The following is an 18,859-nucleotide window of genomic DNA, read 5'->3' as shown; positions in this document are numbered from 1 at the left end:
GCCTGGGAGCCGTGGAAGCTACCTGCTCAGAGGACATCGCTACAGGGAGGACAGCCATACTCAACATGCAGGAGTGCTTAAGACCTCCCCTGATACAGAACGCATGCAGCTGTGTATGGTATCAGGAGTGTGTGTGTGTGTGTGTGTGTGTGTGTGTGCGTGTGTGTGTGTGCACTGCAGTTTTGTTCCAACTTATCAGAAACACAGGGCAGAGTTGGGAGACTCGAGGCTGCCTCACAGCTGCGGGAAAGCCGATGCCAAACAGGAAAGAAATCAGGTTAAAAACGTCATACATGCTCTTTTCAATATTACATTATCACATGTGAATAAGGCCTTGTCTGCTTTAGGGATTGGCATATTAAAATTCAGTGTGAAATTGTAGAGATTAGACTAGTGACAAAGAGAGACAGTTGCAGTAAGAGTAGACACATCCATGCAAGACTCCAATTGCACATCCCAAGAGTCCATATTTATAACCCTAACCAACAGGTGTTCATCATCACAAAGCTTAACACAGTTAAAAGCATTACAATGAGGAAACCCTCAAAGTGTCACAGAAGAACAGTCAATTCAATTGTGCTTGGCTCCTACGCCAAACCGTATTGAGATGAAACAGTGAGCATTTGTGAGTATAATGATATTTCTCATTCATTCCCCAGCCCGGGTCTGAGGCAGGCAGACAGGAAAGCTAGTCTTCAATTCCTCTCCTCACCGCAGGGATCCGGCTGCATTTTCATGCTCCAGTTGTGCTTTCACCGCTGGGAACAACAGAGAGCTAATACAAAAGATTCTTTAAATATGAATGCTATGTTATGCTCTTTTATCCTCATTGATTTAATATCCATACTTTCATAAGGATGAAGGTTAATAATTGAGGTGGTCTGTTCAGCATCATTGAATGTTCTTCTGGTGTATCATTTCTGCCTAACCACAGAAGAATACCGTAGTCGACCAGGCCCTCAGCTCCAGGGCAAGATTCTGCTGTTATTTTGCTCAACATTTAAGAGTTTCTTTTGTGGATGATTGGCATATTTTATATGACTAATCTAGTCTTCACTAGTGAAGACTTGGATGTGTTGACAGACACTGTGGCTCACGGGTTTGGAAGACAAAGCGAGATCAATAGCCAGAATGAAAGAGGTGCACACAATGAAGTTTGAACACATAAAATATGCTGTGTTCAAGGAAACAATAAAATGCTCCCGAGCTCCTTAAATGCTTTGAGTTTACAATATCTACAGTAAGGCGGACATTTTGTACACATAAATGAACCAAATGTCTTGGGGCTCAGCTATTTGAACCAACAATTCTTTTAACTTGGGAAGCCTCCAAGCACCACCTTTTGAATTGCATTAAGGTAAACACTGTCTCAAGGCATAAAAACAAAACACCACGCTTGAATTTCTTGCTGTGTTTGCAAATGTTGCACAAATGAATCATTAATAGGTACCTTAATTAGAAGAACCTTGCCGGATTGCTAAAGCTCTTGATAAAACGCTTCCATGAACTGTGCAAGCACGGTATGGTGCTGTGTCGTTTATTCAGGCATGTAGAATGCTTGTGTAAGCCAGCAGCCCAGGAGTGTTCAAGGTTTCTGTTTGTTTGTTTTAACTGCTTTTATGCTATCATTTCATACATTTCCACACTCAAATGAAGGCTGCTCTTGGCAGGACCCATTTTTAATTGCAGGTTTTGTGCCTCCTTTCCTGTGATATGAGCAGGTCTGAATTCCTTTGAGCTCACAGTTTTTGTGGGCAAGTGTCTAAAGGTGCCAGTTTTTTTTATATTCAAATGAATATAACTGTAAGCTGAGCCCACTAGCTGACTGACATCATCAAAATGAAGAACTACGGCTGCACCAGATGGTGCAAAACGCTGAATATCAATAGACTAACATTTTGCATTGCGGCCTTTTTAGACTTGCAAAGTGTAGTAAATAGTTGGTTATGCATAGCAAGATCTCACAATAGAGTGATGGAGCAGTTTTGCTCTTTTGGTCTCAATCACATTTAGCATCACTTCTAAAACACAAAATTCACAAAGAGTCCAAAGTTCAAAAATAAGGTATTCGAAGGTACTTTTTGATGTCAGGAACATAAAAGTTTGAAGGAAAGAGGAAATCCAAGGCAATATATGATATAACCATTAATAAAAAGGTAATAAAAAGACCATTAATAAACAAAAGATGCCAAAAATGCCAGAATCATGTGATCAGGCCATGGGCTTGATGAGCACAGCCAGTTATATAAAAAACCTCACACTTGGTCCAAAACCATAATGGGAAATATATGGGAAAACCTAGGAAGTGCCGCCATCTTCCACATCAAAATACACTTTAAGCTAATACATCGGGCATATGTTACCCCTGTGAAATGTTTTAAAATGAAATTAGTCTTAAGCCCCACAGTAAGTGCCCAGATGAAGCACTTGGCACAACAATGCATGTTTTGGGAGTGCCTCCCAATCAGACACTTCTGGAATGATATATTTTCTGTAACATCATCACTACTTGGTATTGCTATAAAACCCAACCTCTGCCTCTGCCTTCCTGATGATGATTCACAGTTATGCTTCTCTTTCAGTCACTGCAGTGAAAAAGGGGCATTTTAAGGCGTTGGTTCCACCCAAATCAGCTCTTAAAACAATAACAGCTAACTGCCAATCAATATATCACCTCTCTTGGCTGCACAACTGCATGCCTCAACAAGGCCAAAGCCACAACTATCCATGATGACGTTGTCCATTCCAGACCCTCTTTGAGAAAAGAAGAGACGTGACAACAATAACAGACAGCAGTTACAATGTTACGATCAAAAGAAGGAGGAGGGGGTACAGACACCTTCATTTATTTGAAACCACAATGTTTTGTTTCTCATCAGCTGTATATTGAATGCCATACTGTAGTTTGTGTCTTAAATGTGTTCACTGTAAATTAACTGTAAACTGTAAAACAAAATGATCACAAAACAACAACAACAACAAACTAAAGATCTATGAAGGTAGACTCAGAGTATTGCATCTACTTGGCTTGCATCTACTGTACTGAAAGCCTGCACAGTCAGTGGAGTATGTTATCTAATCCCCGACTTAATCATGGAGACTGTGAGCTGGCTTAATGCATCTGTATGCCTCCCTGCAGTTTGGTCCCTCTTTCCCAGTCTAGAGCTTTTAGTCTAGAAGTATAGAAGTCCAACAATTCTGAATTGAGAGCACAGTCCTGATTTTAATACATAGCACTTGGTATTTTCAAAGTCTACAAGTATTTTGAGGGCAAAAATAATGAATGCCAGTCATCTGATCATTATCATTGGCCTGCATGTTATCTGATCACACGTTCTGTCGAAGTTGTAAAATAATTGTTAGCTTTAGTCAACTTTCTTACCTTTGGTCTTGTTACATTACCGGTAGTTTGGTCTTAAGCCATTTTTACTTAAAAGTATCAGAATGCAAGTTGCTCTGAGGCACAATGACCTCCACCTTAGAGACAATCTGAGTCAACAGATTGTTTAAACCCATATGCTTGTTGATCAAAGGCTCCTAATGATTACCATACCCTTGACAAGAGCCCTGGGACATTTTTATAGATTGCTTAGGTCTTCATTTATGGGTTAATAATTTACAAAATGCATGGAATACATTGAATTGTTGAGTCATTAAGCATCTTCATCACAACCTAATTAAGACACAGTCCTCATCTAACCATAATTAATGGGATGTTCCTTGTTATGTTAAAAGGAAATGTTAGATTGTGGAAAAAAACTTTGATGCACATTGAAGATTTAGGGCAGCTAATGAGAACATATTCAACCAATTGGGATTAGTATAATTTGCAAGTATGCAAATGATACTTGAGTTAATTACATAACCTCAGGTTCATTAAAAATTAAATGTGGTGATTTTGTCAATGTTGAACCAATATCTATGGGTACCTTTTGATAAAACTTCACATTACATGCTATTGTGTGGATGTCATGGTGAATAGAAATGTCTGATGTCATGGGTGAATAGAGAAGGCATTTTAGTTTTTCAAATGGGTACAAGTCTGTAGAAATTTGAAGATGCATTTCAATTATTTTCAGCTACCTAGTACAATCACAGTGAAAATGGTCAGTTGTAATTTCAAGGATTCTTGGCCAGAGTTCATGAATTTAGCACAGAAGCAACTGAAAGCAGGCGCTCTTTCCCTCTCTGCAGGAAAATGTGATTTGTATTTGTGCTCCATTTAATAGCCACATCTGAATTCTTTTGCTACCTCAAAACCAATTGAGCCCTTTCCTGAAATAAGTTACTGTATCTTTACTCTGGAGTACTTTTCGATATCACAAAACCATTTTATTTTCATGTTAACGTATGCTCGTTAATCTTCAAATGAAATTCAAATAAAACCATCCACAATGATGGACATTTTGAAGAACACACTGCTGACATTATATATGAGAGCAGGACCTTTTGTGCTTTCTTTGCCAAGTAATTTCTATATCTTCCTGTCATTAATCTTGGGTTCAAGTGTGTAAGTAGGTGTAAGCTTGTGTTTGTCTTTCTGCATACAACATAGTCCTATAGTGTTGATTTAGCAGTTCCCTTTGCTAGGTGTACATTAAAGTCTGTATTCCCATGTTACATTCCTTTACCTTGGCACTATTCTTGGCACTTCCCTTTAGAATGCTTTGGAGTTTGTGACCTACATGTACAGTATATGTACATGATAAAGGCATTAGAAATGTATTTTAAAGAACATAATCTCTGTACATCTGTGACATTTGGACCTATACCATAGTTTATAATAATGCAAGCAATACTAACAAAAAATGCTTTCCGGAGAAAAAGAGCGCTGGCCAACTGAGATGCTTTCCCAATCATCATCAAACAGCATAAGTGGCCCGTGAGTGTGTTGTGCTTAATGTTTTGTAAACTAGCAAACTGGTGCTAATGTTTTGGATTTTTCAAGTTTAAAAACACTGCAGTTGTTGGTGGTGGTCATTTTTACTCATCACAAAGATTGAATATGCTATACACATGTTCCTCCCTCAAAGCCATTATCTGTAATTAAAATGTTTATAAAGTCTTGAAATCAACACAAAATGTCATAATGGATTTGGTTTTCCCCAACCACTGACATTTAAATGGTCCCTCCCTCTGTTTCCTGCCACATAATAAGTGGCAGTTTGTCATTTTCATCCTTGATGAGTTCCTGCAATCGCGGAAAGGCCTGAAAAGGATCCAGATAGCTACGGTTCCTTTGTTCAGAACAGTGCACTAATTACACACTCAATTAAAACATTTTTGTGCATTCAACCATTTATTTCATGTTTGTTTCATTTTATGTCAGAATTATCACAGCAGATTCTCTGTGGGCATCTGATTTAACTTGAAGAGGGCTGTGTGACTTGGACACATTAATAATTGAATGATTGAAATTGCCAACATTCCATGCCAAATTCCGAATCTCTAGAATAACTACAAAAATGTTATCACACACATAGAGAGAGAGAGAGAGAGAAAGAGCGAGAGAGAGAGAGAGAGACACACACACACAGTACTTTTTCTATCAATAGATTTGACTAGAGGTTAAAGTGCAGGTTTTGTAAGTACTGTATAAGGACAGAGTTTTGAGCATTTAGAATGTGCTACGTGCATTTTGCAATGTAGATGTTCATGTCAGTCTCCAGGTGTTTTTTTTTCATTCAGTGTACATGCCACACAAGCACTAGACAGATTTTTGTGAAGTGTTGTTCTCTAGTTCTCAAGTAATCACAACAAATCATATAGCAGTTGGCGAAGTTCGTCTGACAGAATAGTGCTCTCTTATTAAACATGCAGAATTGGAGGAGAACACATGTTAATTTAATGTAACAAAAATGTTGATTTTTGTGCAGTTGCCTTTAAAATATTAATAGAGTAGACTTGCATTTTCAAGTTGCATCAAAGCATCTCATCATATGCTAATATGATGCTCAGTGCTTCCTCCCTAACAAGCTGGGCTGCTACAGTTGGTGAGACCAGCATGACCTGCACATAGTGTATGTGTCCATTCTCCAGATTACAACATCTTAATGCCCTCATAGAGAGCATACAAGAATATGAACAGGCAGTTGCATCAATGCAAGGAGGAGAGTTGATGAGAACCATCAATAAAAATAACAATAACACATAACGGCTGTTTTTCCAGAGACATTCTATTTGTTTAATTTCCTCATAAAAACAATACTGAACTAGAATTGCTTAATCTAATTCTGTTCTGGGATGACCAGCAAATATATTAATGCATAGGATATGAAGACATTTTATTTTGAAAATTCATTTTTTAAACAAGACAAGACTACATTGTACCATCCATAAAGAAATACCTTTTAAATTAATTCATGTGCTGAACAAAATACGGTTCCTATAGCTTACCAATTTGGGGAATCTTTGTGTATCGTTTGTATATTGTTCAGAGACTTTGTAAATGGGATTGTTCTCTTAAATCGGGTACACGGCTTTACAGATGTAGCTGATGATTTGTGAAGTTCCCAAATTGAACGAAGGGTGGCGTCTAAGTCACACTAAAGTCTAGTCATCCGCTTCGATGTCTACCTGACCATGAAAGAGAAAATGACCTAGAACTTTAAAGTTGGTGTAATTATCCGTCGACTTCTGTGATATTTGTTCGACTTTTTATTTTGAAATAACATTTAGTCTAAAATTAAATGTACTTTTATTGACGTTATTGGCCTACGTCATTTTCATACAGAAATTATAAATTACCACTGAGTGAAGACACTGAGTTCCAAAACATTTAAATATTGTTAGCCTAAGTTTCTTACTTGCGACGAGTCTCCGTTCAAGCAAATTCAAGAGAACATCCAATGGTGTAGATAGTGTTTCACTGACCTGGGGATAAACTTGTGGTGTAGCTTATTTGTACACAAAAATCAGTTCAGTTCACTTTTGGGAAAACAAAAGTAATCTATTGCTAGATTTGTTGGCAAAAAGATGTATTGCTTACTATAATGGACATCAAACAGGGCATGAAAACCATAATGAAAACTGTCCTGATGACTTTTCTGTACTTTAAAAATCTTGATGTCACCGCAAATATATTAAAATACACTCATGAAGGAGAAAGTTTTAAGTGCAAACGGTTTATTGCCGTGAATCCAACGCTCTGTTTGAATTATTTATCTTTACATTGATACAGATGAAAATCGAGAAATGAAGATGTGACGTGTGGATATGGCTTTCCCAGGAACAAAGGGAATGTGAAAATGAAAGACAGACAAGAGCAAGAACAGATGTGATGAGATGTTGTGAAAGGATATCTATTCTGGCATGCTTTCTATGTCTTCAACCGCCCCCCCTCCCTCCATCCCCAGTCTCTCTCCCTCTCTCCCTGCCTCCCTCTCTCTATTTCTCCCTCCCCCTTAGCCCTATGTGACTCTTCAGTGAACAAACAGCATTTCCTTCTGCATCTGTCCCTGTCATTGTAAGTACAACACTCTATTATCAGTAAACTATTGTTTTCATATTATTTGCAACATGGCTTGTCATATGGGCTGCTGTGCCGATCAATTGTTTGCATGTATTTCATAGTGTTTCTCCAATACTGAAATTGACTTCTGAGGACTTCTAAGTTTTATTTCACTGGCAGTGGCAAAGTAGGTATTTAGTCTCCACTGTTCATTATGTTAAATTCAGCCGCTATGTTAAACCAGAAGAGGCTATACCCGTTGTCATTATGGAAATGTTGAAAGGTAGCCTATATGATTATTTAAAATGAGTCCAAAAGACAATCCACAGAGGAGCGTCTGTCTGGCAATACTGGCAATACATACTGGAAGACTAACTGAAAGTTTTCTGTAGCCTAGGCTACCATGTACGCTATAGAAAATATCTATACATGTGCAAATAATAATTTTCACAACTGGTGCAATTTTGACATTGAACAGGCGTTGTAAAATCTTTCAATGAAAACGCAGGTAATTATTTGCAAGTTCAAATGATTTGCTATAGGATTCAGACCTTTAGTGTACGTCTAGTGGACTTGGACAAAGGTGTGATGCAAAGTAATTTTCCGTCCATAATGTATATTTATTGTAGAAGGTCAGCATCTTGCCACAAAAAAGGCTTTATACGTGGAAGTTAAGTGATGATCGATACCCATTAAAACAGCTGCCTATAAATGTTACTGCACAATTTCCTACGAACTACCAGATTGACATGTCAGGAAACATGTTAGTTTAATTAAAGAAAATTGTTCCCGAACTCTTCACCGACTGTTTCTCCGAAAGGTAGGGGATTTAGTGTCTCAAAACAGTTTAGAGCGGAGTTCTGTTATCTTATGATGACAGGTAAATAATGCCTCTTATTCACAATCAAAGTAACAGAGGGACATGAGTCTGTAAATGGTTGTAATCTATGGACTAGGCTACAGTCTCTTTAATCGATTATCATGTCACAGGTTTTTGTGTTTGAACAAATTCCATCAGTTTACTGGAGAATCATAGCCTGTAATGAGTTGCATCGCACTGAAATGCCATTCAGTTTGCATTGACGTCGGCAGTGCACATAATACGTGCACATGTAAGGTACAATGGTAACGTGTATGCCCTCTCGCCTGTCCGGGCTTTGGACTACGAACAAAACCAAGTTTCCTGCTGCATGGATGACTTCTCGGGACGTTTTCTATATTGCGCAGTTTGGCGACATACGTGTAGCTAGTCTTATCAAACGATCAGTTAATGTTCATAATACTAGCTACTCGCATTGTGGACAATTTGGACAATCCTATACAATTCGAGTGAGATAAAATGTTTACATTAATAACAGTAACCCACCGGTCAGAGGTATGTTTGTCTCCCCAATTATAATCCGGTTACTGACTGTCAAACCTTAAATGGTGCAATTCGCACAAGCCACCAGCATCGGGTAGTAGCCATCAAAGAGCCTAGGTCAAGTCATTGTAATAGACGCTGGGTGATTGAATTGACAGAGTATTGTCGGAGACCTGCAACACCTCTACCTGGCCAAATGTATGTGTAATACACAATTCAATATGAAACCAACCTCTGTGATGGATCTGGCGTGGACTTCAATCTTCAAAAAGTAGCCTAGGCTACTGAATAGTTTTTTTGCTCAAACCTACACAGGAAGCCACTGAGACACATGTAATTTAAGAAAGTTCTATTTACCTCTCTTGAAATTACCAATAATAGATATGATGGCCCTATTATTTTAAAAATGTACATTTGCGACTATCGTTATTGTTGTTCCCCTTTGCGATTACCTCTGTTGTAGATGTTTTATAATTTCAACTACTTGGTTAATAGGCTACGGTTCATATTGTAGGCCTGCAAAAAAATGCATTGAGCTCACCTTCAAATTCTATATTATTTCATAAAGGACACCATTGTCCATTTGTAGGCTAAGAAAAGTCTCTTGCTCTCTCTCTCTCCCTCTCTCACTCTTGCATCTCTTGTCTGGGAGGGGGAGCCCTGCCTCTTTGCCTTCCTCAGATCAATGCCCTGGCCACTCACTTTCTGATGTTGCACGACGGGAAATGCTTTGAATACTTGCGACATGGCCGCTCGCATTGATTGCCAAGATTGACAGCACTAACCATCGTCTTCTCTTGTTTCTGTGAAAGGGAGAGGGGAGACAACAACTACGATAGGTAGTAACAACAGCTCCTTGCAGTTTTGACAGTTGAACTTCGCAGTAAGAACGGGATTCCCTTTCTATGGTCAGGGGAATAACAGTAGACTTTAGTTTCTTCTATTTGCTCTGCAGATTACAATCGTTATTTCTAGATTTTGTCCACCAAAACAGGATACGGCGAAAACTCTCGTGGTCTTTGGTACTCTGACTATATTCAGGTAAACTTGTTTTTTGTTGGAACCTGTTGTTTCGTGATTCCGTGTTAACGTTAATTCTTAGTGCTTTCCAGCTTATTTTTCTTCACCTATAACTCTATTGCTTACTCGTCCTCACTTATTCCTTTAAAACATAGCTACGTTCTTCATGGTAGGCTACTGTTCAACTAGACTGCTGTAATCTATGGGCAGCGATCTACGTTCTAATTTTCGTTTGCACGTATAATAAGGCTATCGTATTTTCCTTACGAGACCTAAGCTACTCAATGTTAACGGCAGGCACTGGCTTACACGCGTGGAGAGCCGATGCTGGCTACGGTTGCAATCAGGAGTCGGATATCTCTTATTTCTTATGTATCGATCCAGGACGACCGTTTTAAAAGTTAGACAAACTTTTCATCCGTGCGCCCTTTTCGTCTTCATATAATTTGTTATGTGTAGCCTGTTTTATTGTGCGCAATCGCAGCGGGCTACGGACGATTGCCTCGACAGCTCAAACGGACCGTTCGGTTGATGCGCACATTTTAACACCGTTGAAATTGCTTCTTGTAATCAGATTTTATACAAGTGACAAAAGTCTCACAAAACATGGGCTTATTGGGACGAGGTTTGTATCCGGATGCTTGGTGAACTTCCCTCTGTGGGAAGCAATTTCACTTTTGTCCACACAGCGGTACTATTCATTGACAATAACGGGTGTGTTTCGATATTGTCTGCTCCTGTTCCGAAGTGACCAGGTTTAACGCACTAAAAGTTTCATTTCAAGTAATTAATACGCTGCAGGTAGGAAGTGCCTGCGTTGTTTACTTCAAACTGTTTGTTGTTGGACCAGGCAACATTTAGCTCGTATGCAAATTACATGAGTTAATTGTCCCTGCATGCGCTTAAAAATCTCACTGACTTAACTTTCGCATGAAGTCAGGCGAATTGACCTTAGAAGAATGCTTAAGCCATAAATTATAATCAACTCTCCATCCACCGCCTGATCCATTCAAAGACAATACACAAACCTGGACAAACGGGCTGCCTTTAGCCTGCGAAATATCTAATCGTTGTGCGCTGTAAGTAACCTTCTCTACTTTACCTAAAGTAGCTTCATAGGTTGTAACTAACATATTGTCATGTTGTCGTCATGTCATACATATCCGATTTTAGCTATTGTGCTATTAATCTCAATAGCATATTTTTTGTGTTATTTTTGTTAACCTAATTGTCTCTTGAAAAGAATCCTAATGAACTGTCATTTTATCATACACACATTTTGATTATAGCACTATAATATGTGTGTTTATTCAAAGACCAAAGCACATTGCAATAATATTTGTGTAGCACAATTTCATTATGCTTTAGACATAATATATTTTATTCTCTGTCCAGGTATCAATAAGGCAAACCTAAAAATCAATCAAACTTTAGCCTATTCATGGAAGACTTATCGTTGTTTGTATAGATGGTGCTTAACCCCAATTTAGGAGTCTATGAGTTGTAGGAATCGATGCACTTTATTGTCGAGTTGTGTCCAACATATTATTTTGTACAAACCTTGTGCGATGTTACATGACTTTATTGACATCTTAAACTATTCAGAAACCGAGACTACAGGCTGTTTCAAACTGATTGATTGTTGCGCAAATGTAGAAAAAAAAACTGGGGGAAAAATGAGATCGCTTTAAATCTAAATACATTTCAGTGACCACCCTCGAGAAGGAAAAAAATATATGGCGTATTCCACTTTTTCCTCTACCGCTGAAACAAGCACAAAAGCTTTGTTGTTCTCTTGGATAGGCGCAATCCGACACCTTAATTAAACACAGCTTAACTTTTCTCGTTTTTTCCCCCCTGGAAATTGTGTCAGTCTGTAAGAATAACCCGGTGTCTAATAATACATTCTTGTCTTAAGTGAGAGAGGCTGTTTGAAAAACAATCCCCCGGCTTGTCCCACTGTTGGGGAGAAGTTGATCCTGTAATGGCATTTTGTTTTGAACAGTTGCTGTTAGCTCTGAGTAGAAGTTCCCTCATAAGGTAAGGTGGCACTGGAGCCCAATGGAAGTCTAAATGGCACATTTATTATTAGACTGCCAATTCAGCACATTGTCCTGATTGCTATACAGGGATATGCTGCACTGTCTGGCCTCTCAATAGGACAGACTCCATTCACCACCGGTCAGTTTGCCTCTGACTGCTCGAATGTATTGAGAAAATGGACCTTTTGATTGACACAACGTGATTGTTTCACCTAGCCTTTGAACTTCATTGACCGTGAATCCAAACACGCGATAAATTACCCTACCCGTCTTTTTCTCAGTTTAATTCAGCCTTCTCTAATTAATAACAATAATACAATACAAATTATTGTTATTATTTTAATATAAGAATAGCTCCTACGCGCCATGACATTTCAAAAATCAAACAAAGCAAATATGAGCCTTAGTCTATATGAAATATGAAATTGTCTTGAAGGACAGCAACGATATGGATTTCCATGTTGCCCGTGTGGTGTTGCCAGTTGAGCCCAGATTGTAATATTTGTTTAATTGTTTTTTTATTCATAAAATAATTATGCTATTTATTTTCATATCAAGCTTCTTGCTTCTCTTTGTCTGCGTATTCTATTATTTTATTTTTCTGTTTTTAGCATTTTTGTAAGACTGTACTGGATGTTCATCGACTTGCAGGCATATTTTCAAGGAACTGAGTTTTTCCCCCGAATTAACTCCGATCTTACATGTACCCCTCCCGTGTCTGTTTTGCAGGGCTATCTGCACGTGGATTTGGGGAGGAACTTGTGGTTTTACGCGAGTGCAGTGCATTTCCTTGCTGGTCCGGCGGAGAGATATCGACGCGCTGACGCATGTGGTGCCAGTAAGTTCAGAGATTGGGAACAGAGCTTTTACATGCAGAAAACGTGTGATGCGCAATTTTTCTTTTACGATGTCTAGCTTGCCTAAATAGACCCCGTAAACTTGAAGCGCCACGATGCGCACGTCTGAGTTGTTGCTTGATGGTTGACTTAAGAGAGGGCCAAGGGCTTCAGCAGTACATTTATTTAACAGTTACAGGCTATATGGAAAAAAGTTGACCAGTGTGGTGAATTTGGTGCTGCTGAAGTCACAGATCTCTTCTGTCACTGCAACACAATCACAAAGGTACTGCATCAGATCATTTTAGAGAGCTTATTTTCTCCTCTGTTGGCATTCAGATCGTAGAGAAAATCATGACCTTTAATCCTTTCAAAAATATATAATGGGAAATAATCAGCTCCCTTGGTAGTGTGTGACCAAGGCTGTTGGCAGACTTTGCTGTGGTGATATGCTGAATTACTGAATTGAGGAGAGCAAAAAGTCACACCTGAGGTGTTTTACTCTTCCTGGGGGAATTGTTAAAGTTTAGAAGGGATTTTAAAATATATGTATGTCTTCAGGTGGTTTGTATTTTGCATGCCATAAATGTCAAGCAGCATCATAAGGTTGACTGGCCGAGCTGATATTAGAGTGATGTGCACGTGTCCTAAGTGAATGTAGATGTCCTCCTTTGGGACAAGTCTTTCCTGGTTGGCATCTGCAAAATGCATTAGCAGTCAAAAATTCAATCAGTAGATGAAGACTGAATACTGAATTTTCCTGCATTTAGATCTGTATGGTCTATGGCCTGGCCCGCTTATGAAGTATTTCAATTGTGAACATCCACTGTCATTTTACATTAATTTGCCCTTTTTCTATAGAATTTATTAAATTGATTTGTTCTGTGATAGAAAGTGATGATGAATTTTGTTTTAGTTTAAGGTGGTTGACTAATTTAAAAATAAGAGTTTTGCCTGTTTTTAGTCATTGGTGTGCAGACTACTCTGATGTACTTTCAGTGCTGTCATCATTCTTGAATAGAGGAGTGTACGACTAAGAAAATGTTATTAGTAGTCTCAAGGTACTTAGGAAATGACAAGGCATTTGCATATACTTATCCAAGTCTCTGTGGAAACACAGAGAAGAAAGTAGTTAGACAACATGTTTTATCTTTCTGTCACTTGCCTGGATCTCAGAGAGGAATTGAGCGGAAATTTTTAGGTAGTTTTATTGCTCAAATATCCTTATAACTGCGTTATCCATGGATAATATCTTTACCAAACTGAATTCCTAGCATCAGAATTATATTATGACTGGCATAACATGTAGCAGTAGAAATGTTGAAAGCACGAAAAAGACTGATCTTGGATCACAGTCTTTTCTTTTGGCTACAGAAGAGGCAGTGGTCATTTTGTCTCTTTTATAGCCTTTTCTACTAAATGTTTTTAACTTGATGTTGTATTGTAATTTGAAATAACTGAATCTCTCGTTTCCAAATCATTATACACACCGACTCTTGTGAAAACTAAGTGAAAAGGTGACACCCATAGCTTTTCACTGGCCAGTCACATCCGATTAGGATATGATATTGGGATTTGATCCACATTGTCTGTCGAACATGGAGGGGTGTGAGCGATTTCACCACGCTTGAGTGAGCACTGCACTTCAGGGATGTACAGTGTGTTTGTCTCTGTTTGTGTGTATGTGTGTGTGTGTGTGGGGGGGTCTCTGTGTGTGTGTTTTGGAAAAGGCCAAGTAGTGGCTAGTAGCAGTGACTGCAGACGTTGCCCAGGTACGGCCTCAGTGTGCCTGCATGTGTGCCTGCCTGCCTGCCTGTGCTTTTGAGGGAGGCTAACTGGGATGGCAGCGAGGCACTAATGATAAACAACATGAGAGGGGTAAACAACAGCAGGTCTGCTAAAGGTAAGGAGCCTGGCAGCCGAGGGGGAGGAATTGAACGGGGCTAATAAATGTGGCAGCACATGTTGTGACATCTGTCTTTATAAGTGTTAGCTAATTTGCTGTGGAATATCTCAACAATGATCAAAACCGATGGCAACATGCTTATTAGAGGAGCTTTCTCTTTTGTGGTGATTTTTTTTTCAAGATTCTTCCCCTTGCATTATTCAGAGAGCAAGGCTCTCTATTGCCATTGCACATCAGGCAGTTGTTAATTAAAAGTAGCTTTGTTCTAGCACTGCAACTTCAGAGGAAGTACATGTACTACAGTATAAAGGAATACACAGTTGTGGCATTAGTGTTAGCCATATCTGGAGAAATTACTGCAGCATCGATGATATCCATTTGCCACCTGATTTGCAAATGGCCTGCCTGTTGGTGCAGAATCTTTGTAAGCATGTGATTTGAAGCCAGTTGATTGTGTTATTTGCTCAAGTAACATTAGTAATGGATATAATCATTGAGTAGTCCAGTAGAAACACATTTCAATTGCGATTGTCTGATAAGGTGCTGGAGTGTCTTTGTTGAAGGTGTGATCAAAGTTATTGCCTGGAAAAACATGGCAATAATATAATAGATAAATGAATAAATAGCTTTATGGTCTTGTGTGTGGACCTTTAACATTAGTCTTAAGTATTTCTTTCCACACCATAAGTACAAATTAGCTAGCCTATACTTATCTGTGGCTCAACAACACGCCCAAATTGCAGTCTTGCCTTAGAGAAAAAAAAGAGGCTGAATCTACAGCACATGAGGACTTGTAGCATAGCAATACAGTTTGGCATGTGTTTGAACTGCAGTCCCAGCTCAAATGGATTGCTTCTTTTTAAGGGCTTTCATTGTTTTTCCCCTCTCTCTCTCTTTCTCTCTCTCTTTCTTGCACTCTCCCTCAATACCTCTCTCTCCCTTTGCCGTTAACCTTGGGTCCAGATTTCTCCTTGTCCAAGAATAGAAAATTGAGCGTGCTGTCTTTGATTCCTGTAGTCTCTTTGTAAATGAAGAGTGCATCTCTGACGGAGCGGTGGAGCCATCTGCACCTGTGCTCCACTGGAGCAGAAGGATGTGCTGAAAGAGAGCCTCGCGCTCACGCTCAGCGCAGTGCAGCGCGGCTGCGCTCATCACACACACGCACACACACACACACACACACACACACACACACACACCACTTGCCCGCTCCTCATGCCTCTGAACAGCAGCAATGGAGAGCATTCAAATGAGTTTGTGTGATAGTCACATGCTGTCATTAAATGACAAAGCATGTCCACGACTTGTCACAAATGCTGTCAATTATTATGACATGTAAATCTTTTTTTGTCAGTTGGAGCACAAATTAATACGATTCACCAACTTGTCAATACAAACATCGGCAATCTGATGAACGTAGGGATCAGTACCCTGAAAATGTAAGCCTCGGTATTTGTGTCATTTCGAGTTCTAATACGGCCTAACCTAGAAAAGTAATTATTCACAGGAAGGCAGTTCATGATTATATGTAGCTGCACATTTCCAGTAGTGTTTTTAGTGGTGTGACTGTAACTAGCCCTCCATTCTGTCTTCTAAAGATCACATAAATATGTAGAATTAATTGGAGGGGTCTGGGCTGTGTGTTTTTGACACAGAAGGCTTATTACTATGGGGGCATCTGTAATTAGAACAATCAGGTATGAGGCGGCAGTGTTGCTCATTGTTTTTTATGAATCAGAGGCAGATTTCTGCAGTGCATATGAAGATTGCGAGCCTATTTCCATATCAAAGAGGCCCACTGTGCAGCCTGGCAGTAATTAAAACAGTGGTTTTGAGCCTGTGTGTGTGAGCGTGTGTGTGTGTGTGTGCTGAGGCGAAGGCTTGTCAGGATCGTGTAGCCGTGTGCGGGCGGTTGACTCCTGCATGCTTCTCCAAATACACTTATAATTTTGTACAAATGTTTATGCCAGTCCATGCTCTTTTGCGGAACGGTTGTCCTCGAGCCAAAACCATTTCAAGACAAAGTTAGTTTTCTTTTTTCCCCCTAACCTCTTGTTGTGGCCCTTCCTCTCTCTCCGGCCTGTTTCAGAAAACACGATTTGGCCGCCATTCAGGCCTTTCCCCCTCCCCCCTCCTCCCTCCCTATCGTTATATGAATGAGTGATGGTGGTGCTTTTGCAGTATTTGTATACTGTGTATTATTAGCTGTTATGACATTCTTTTCTGTCGCATTCATCGCTAACTCACCCCTCACTCCATAATGTAAATTCTTCCTCATCTCATTTTAAGCGCTGTGTGACCTTGGCCACAATACTGGTGAGCAGTGGTCCCTTTTGGTTTCCCATTGGAGCGGTTGGTGCGTATTTTATTTAGCGCTTTATCCATCCTGCATTCTTGGAACTCTTCAGATCTGTCTTGGGGTGAGAGATTACTGTAGCTGGCGGCTCAATGAGGCTCATGCACAAAGCCGTCGCTCCTTGTGATCCTCCCATTGTGTTGGATTTTCCTCCCCTCTGGGCGGTGTGATGCCAAGGACTTTGCAGCCTCTGAAAAATATCACAGGAAAAGCTAACAGCATTAATTTCAATCAATATACTTTCATAGTCAGAGGAGAATCACCCATGCAGTCAATGTTCTTTAAAAACAGGCTTATTGTTGAAAATATGCCTGCAGGTTCAATATGCAAAAATGAGGAATTTTTGCAGAGTAATTGATTGAACTGCTTAATTCTTAACTTACAGCTATAATATTTTAACATTTTTTGTGGGATCACATTTAGTCATCTAAGACTTTTTTTTTTTATGCCTTTAATGATAGGACAGTGGAGAGTGACAGGAAGCAAATGGGAGTGAGAGCAGGGGCGGGATCCGGAAAGGACCACGGGGGCGGGAATCGAACCCGGGTCGCCGGCGTACGGTGCAGGTGCCCCAGCCAGTTGCGCCACAGCTGGGGCCATTTTCAGTTATCCAATTTTGTGCCTTAAAGGCAACTGCTCAGTCTTTTCTGCCTTTGACATATTGTTTCGCAGGAAGGCTTTGATGCAGGACCCAGCATTCTGTATTATCCATGCGAGAATTACTTAACAGTCTGCCCTGGTCAGTCTAATATGTTGCACCTGACCTCACCAGTGAGTGCGTTGATAATCTTAACACCTTGGAGGCAAAAAAGGTTGTTACTCTCCCCAGGTCAGTTTGTGTGTGTGGGTGCGTGCGTGTGCGTGTGCGTGTGTCTTGCATAGTGCTGCGGTGTAGCGCTCTTGCGGCCAGGCCCACTTCTGAGGCTCCCAGTTCGCTGCTGATGCACAGAGATTAGATATTAGCCAGTTGGCGGAGGCCGACAGCTTGCCTGGTATCTGCCAGCTCAATCTGAAATGAGATGTAAAATATGTTCTGTATCTGTGAGGGCCAATCTGTGAATGGCCTCTCCACGCCGACATAAGCAATGCTGGGAGCCATTTGGCTGACACATCTTGTCAGCATTAGTGTGTGTGTCTGTGTGTGTGTGTGTGTGGGTGGGTGGGTTCTATCTGTGTGAAAGCTTGAGCGAGATCGAGATGAGTGTAAAGTGTGTGTGTGTATGTGTTAGAGACACGCAATGAGTACATTATTTGTGACTGTACGATTGTGTGTGTGTGTGTTTGTCTGTCTGTGTAAGTAAGATGACTTGTTTATGTGGGTGTCACAAGTGGTCCACCATTTGCAGTGTTCGCAGTGATCCTCATTCATTGCAAAGCTGTCACCAGAAGACAGATCACAAACTTTATTGTGCCTTGAAGGGACTTAAGGTCGCTAATTGATCTGATGTGATGTGATTTACTGGGCAGGAGGTCCCTGGTGGAGCTGTGGTACATAATGCTCTATGATAGTGACTACCGTTCTTTACTCATTGTAAATATTTCAGTTTAGCAGCTTTCACTTCAGAGCACTGTTTCAGTATTTATTTACGGTATTGTGCACTGTATTGAATAATTTAGTCTTCATCCACTGGGGTTTACTCTTAATCTCTGTTTTCCCTGTGAACTCAATGGCAAAATAAGACAAAAATCATTTGAACAAGAAAGGAGAAAATAAGATCATAAGATATAGAGCCCTCATTCATCATATATTCAGACCGATAAAATATAGTGTTGCTATATTCAAGTATTTTACCCTAAATTATAAATAAGTGGCTATAATAAATAGTGACTAGCAACTACAGTAGCAACTCGGGCTAGGTAAAACCAATTATTTTAGTTTAGTACTC

At 39.8% G+C, this 18,859-nt stretch overlaps 1 protein-coding gene across 6 annotated transcripts in view; it reads left to right on the top strand.

The window, feature by feature from the left end:
• Positions 1-7,714: 7,714 nt before the first annotated feature.
• The window catches only part of sox6 (SRY-box transcription factor 6), a 169,147-nt gene continuing 158,002 nt past the window's right edge, over positions 7,715-18,859 (top strand). For 4 of the 6 annotated variants that reach the window (XM_042061756.1, XM_042061755.1, XM_042061752.1 and 1 more), the window contains exons 1-2: positions 9,548-9,854; positions 12,605-12,713. The gene's annotated coding sequence lies outside the window, so the exon portion shown is untranslated. Of the gene's footprint in view, positions 7,734-9,547; positions 9,855-10,480; positions 10,913-12,604; positions 12,714-18,859 lie in introns of those variants that run through there. The other 2 variants (XM_042061754.1, XM_042061753.1) reach the window with 2 other exon arrangements.

This window comes from Alosa sapidissima, chromosome 14 (assembly GCF_018492685.1).
Source record: "Alosa sapidissima isolate fAloSap1 chromosome 14, fAloSap1.pri, whole genome shotgun sequence".
NCBI classification, from domain to species: Eukaryota; Metazoa; Chordata; class Actinopteri; order Clupeiformes; family Clupeidae; genus Alosa; species Alosa sapidissima.
This window is presented reverse-complemented; position numbering and strand designations above follow the sequence as displayed.